Raw genomic sequence first — 4,799 nt, 5'->3', positions numbered from 1 at the left:
CATAGTAATAAACAACATGGGCTTGGGACAAAGAACAGAAATGGTTTTAGATTCCAGGTCCAACACTTCACTAGCTGTGTGACCATGGTCATGTCCATGAATATCTTTAAGCCTCAGTTTCCTCACAACATACGGACATAATATACTGTTTGTTACTTTCCACCTGGATTGTTATGAGAATTAAATAAGGTAATGTATGCAAAGCAGTTAGCATAGTGCCTGGCATACAGGAAGCTGAGTAATAGAGGCCATTATCAGCATCATCACAACCATCATTGTTACTAAGCTACACACAGTGCCATGCCAGACAATGGGAAAGAAACATGAATAAGGTTCTGCCACCAAGAAGCTCATAGTCTACTCTTAGACACACACATACTCTAATCCCAGCACTTTGGGAGGCTGAGACAGGTGGATTGCTTGAGGCCAGGAGTTCAAGACCAGCCTGGGAAACATAGTGAGACCCTGTCTCTACAGCAAAAAAAAAAAAAAAAAAAAGTGTTTTTAAAGAAACAAACACATACGTGTTACAGGTGTTTTAAAATTTGTCTAGCAGGTTTTCCAATATTTACTGGAAACCCTCCCCCACCTGCCACACACACAAAAGAAAGACACAGACATGTAAACAAATAATAATATAACAAACTCAATCTGACCTTCTGCCCCCATTTTTCTGAATTCCTTATATTCAAAAAGGTACAGAGCTCTGCCTTTGGATCAATTAACTGAAGCTAATTTTTTTTTTTTTTTTTTTTTTTTTTTACTCAACACACTCCCCAAACCTCTATGAACTGAATATATGAGTGAAGCTTCATCACTCATTTTTATTCTTAATTCCCCTAAACTATCTGTTAGTATTTTATTTTTCTCATGAATAGGAACCACCCATGAGAAAATATGCTGCTTTGGAAATCATAAGAAGCTCATTCTCTGGGTTCAAATAAAACCACTACAAATCAGAACAGCAGATTTAGGACCTCCCACCCCCGTTCAACATACCCACAATTCCATTAAACCAGGCAGCTTCTAAAAATCTGATATTAGTGGCCAACATGGCTGGCTCTCAGAATTGTTAATCACGTTAGCAAATGAATCATTCACTAAAGAGATCAGGGCTGGTATTCTGACACTAATTCCCAAAATGCAGAATACAAAACTGAATCATATCTGCCATTTTTAGGTGACTCTGGCCGTGGGCTTAGATTACCAAGCTTTGACAAAATACTGAATTTTTTCTCTGTCGTGCCTTAAGCTTTTTATCACGATAACAAAGTATGCTTTTGTTGCAATGCAGCTGGAAAAAAAAACAAAAAAAATCTTAAAAATTTTTCCACATCTACATGCTCCAAATTTTTGTAGAAGTCTTTATGACTGTTACTTTGATGTATATGCCAAACAGGATAAACCCATGAAAGGCAACACTGCTAATGAACACAAGGAACTTTATGTAATTGTAATAGCCCGTTTGGCTAGTTTTATGGGTGTGTGTACATTCAATTTTGAGTTGAGCAATATCCAATTTGGCAATGAGATAGAATAATATAAGTCTTTCTGCTTGTTTGTTTTAATTACTAACAACCAGAGAAAAACTATTCACAGCAGCCAAAAGAATTCAAATCAGAAATGAACTTTGCTACTTTTGCAGACTGCCATTAATATGCCTACAATGGATGTCATTTATTTGGGAATTGCAAAAGTCATAAGGGGCAAATGTGGAGATGCGATAAATGAGGAAAACAAGTATAGGTAGATACTACGTTTTTTTGAATAATGAAACCACTTTCTTTCCAAGTTGTAAAGGAAGTCCCAGTAATAGTCATCATTCATTCAGGGATACCTATTGCGTGCTATCGTCCAGGTGTGTTCTAGGTGCTGGAGATAGCACAATGAACAAGTAGGCAAAATACTCCCTTTACAGAACTTACATTTTAATGAGCAATACACAAAATAAACAAGACACCAGCCTATGCAACACAGCAAAATCCCTTCTCTACAAAAAAAAAAAAAAAAAAAAAAAAAAAAAAACACTAGCTAGACATGGCGGCATGTGCCTGTAGTTCCAGCTACTCAGGAGGCTGAGGTGGGAGGATCACCAGAACCCAGGAGGTTGAGGCTACAGTGAGCCACGATCACACCACTGCACTCCAGCCTGGGCAATAGAGCAAGACTCTGTCTCAAAAAGAAAACAAAAAGCAAATAAATCATTAAACGTTCAATTTCAGGTAGTAGAGTGCCATCAAGACAGCTAGTTGGAGGGTGGCTCTGGAAGAGCTGACGTTTGAGCAGAGATCTGAGTGGCATTGGGTGGGGGAGGGCACAGCCATGCTGGAATCTGGTAGGAGAACATTCCAAGTAGAGGAAACAGCAAGAGTAAAGGTCCAGGGGCAGGAATCCACTGAGTGTTCAAGGAATATCCAGGAGCCAGTGAGGATGGAGCATTGTGAATCGAGGAGAGAGGTAGGAAGTAAGATCAGAGGTCTTGGCGGGGCTGGGAACACACAGGACATTGTGGGGGTGCAGAGACATTTGGATTTTAATCTAAGTGTAATGGAAGCCATGGAAGGGTTTTATGAAGATGAGGGATGAGATCAGATTTCTGCTCTCACGACATTGTTCTGGCTTCTGTGTGTGGATAGTCTCAAGAATAAAAGCCACAAGCCCAGTTAAGAGGTTATGAAAAGAGTTAGGCAAGAGATAATGACGGCTCAGAACAGGGGCTTTATAAGGAGCACTATAAAGGCATCAAATCCAAAAAGTTACACATTGAGGCAATAAGCGATGCAATAGAAGTTGAGTGCAGTGGCACACACTTTTAGTCCAAGCTACTTGGGAGACTGAGAAAGGAGACTCACTGGAATCCAGGAATTTGAAGCTGTAGTGAGCTATAAGCACACCACTGCACTCCAGCCTGGGCAACAGACTGAGACCCTGTATCTAAAAATAAGGCTAGGAGAGGTGGTTCACGCCTGTAATCCCAGCGCTTTGGGAGGCCAAGGCAGGTAGATCACTTGAGGTCGAGACCAGCCTGGCTAACATGGCGAAACCCCATCTCTACTAAAAATACAAAAATTAGCCAGGCGTGGTGGTACATGCCTGTAGTCCCAACTACTGAGGAGGCTGAGGCAGGAGAATCGCTTGAACCCCGGAGGCGGAGGCTGCAGTAAGCCAAGATCGCACCACTGCATTCCAGCCTGGGTGACAAGAGTGAGACTCTGTCTCAAAAAAAAATAAAAAATAAAATAAGAAAAAAGATATACAGTAGATAAAAGTCAAGAACCAACATTTCCCCTAAAACTGTATTCATTAATGGCTATATCCACTGTACCTAAAAAGGTGCTCAAAAATATTTGTTAAATGAACCAACTGACCTCAGAGTTGGAAAACATAAACTCCACTCATTTATGTTGTATCTAACAGTTCTTTGCCTTGGTCTTACTTTCAGATACATAGTGGTGGTCAGGAAGAAAATAATGGGGATAAAATACTCTGCCACAATCTTCAGTGGGCAATCACAAGTCATGCAGTTATAAATAGCTCCAGTTGAGTTTATATGGAGGTGTGTGTAAGTGAAATAAAAGTTGTCCTCAGACAGTCACAGTAGCTCACACCTATAATCCCAGCACTTTGGGAGGCCAAGGAGAGAGGATCACTTAAGCCCAGGAGTTCAAAACTAGCCTGGGCAACATAGGGATACCTCATCTTTACAAAAATAAAAAATAAAAATTAGCCAGGCATAGTGGTGCACCCTGTGATCCCAGATACTTGGGAAGCTGAGGTGGGAGGATTGCTTGAGCCCAGGAGATCGAGTCTACAGTGAGCCATGATTGTGCCAATGCACTCCAGCCTGGGTGACAGAGTGGGACTCTATCTCAAAAAATAAAATAAAATAAAAGTTGTCCTCTCCTTCAGGGCTCCAATTTTTGCTTAGATTTTATTTAATAGGCTCCTCATTACCTACTGAGTAGAATTCATACTCCTAGGCCTGGTATTTAAAGTCTTCCATATTCTATATACCCACCCCTCTTACTTCCACAACTTTCACTTCGAACGCCTTATATTCCAGTCAAATTGAATTGCTCATTGTTGATGCCCTGTAAGTTTCTTTTCAGCTTCCATATCTTTGCCAATGCTGGGGATTTCCTCCTCCACCAATCTCCAATTATCCTTCACAAGATCTGGGTCAATCTTCCTAACTTTTTCCTCAACAGTATCCCCTCTCTTCAAATCTTTCCGTCAAGGTTGAACTTCTAAAAATTGACACCCTACAAACTGGAGGGGAGATTCACCCATCTGCCAGTTACTTTGTCGTGTGTGTGTTTTTAGGGCAAAGAGGAGCCTTGCACAAGTCATTGGCTAACGCGTGTCAGGAAAAGCCCAGACATGGGTTCGTCTTCTTTTCCTGTCTCTATCATAGAAGGAAGAGTCTGGTTCCATGCTGCATTAAACTCCACTTCTTGATGCAAAAGTTAGACTGAAACAAGCTAAGAACAACCACAGACCAATTTTTCTGGCCTATCTGAACTCACAGGCCTTAGCATAAGTCAAGAGGCACAAGTTTAGACCTAGCCACATTTCCTTTCCAACACAACAGACATCTTTATGAATTTGTAAGTTTCTTGATCTCAGTTACCTCATCTGTAAAAATAGGGAGAATCATTCCACCTACCTCACAAGGCTTGTTTTGCAAATTAAGTTAGTTAACATAAGTAACAGTGTCTAGCATATGTGTTTGATTTACCATTCATATCAGGTCTTTTCTGGGAGGGACAGAAGCCATATAACTAACTACTCACAATTGT

The 4,799-nt window shown here is 40.6% G+C and overlaps 1 non-coding gene across 1 annotated transcript; it reads left to right on the top strand.

Annotated features, from left to right (window-relative positions):
* Positions 1–522: 522 nt before the first annotated feature.
* Positions 523–584, top strand: LOC115930462 (U7 small nuclear RNA). Its single transcript, XR_004067099.1, has one exon. It is a non-coding gene; the product is annotated as a U7 small nuclear RNA (small nuclear RNA).
* The last annotated feature ends 4,215 nt before the right edge of the window (positions 585–4,799 follow it).

Source organism: Gorilla gorilla, chromosome 14 (assembly GCF_029281585.2).
Source record: "Gorilla gorilla gorilla isolate KB3781 chromosome 14, NHGRI_mGorGor1-v2.1_pri, whole genome shotgun sequence".
Taxonomy (NCBI): Eukaryota; Metazoa; Chordata; class Mammalia; order Primates; family Hominidae; genus Gorilla; species Gorilla gorilla.
Note: the sequence above shows the minus strand (reverse complement) of the source record. Positions and strands in the feature narration are given on the sequence as shown.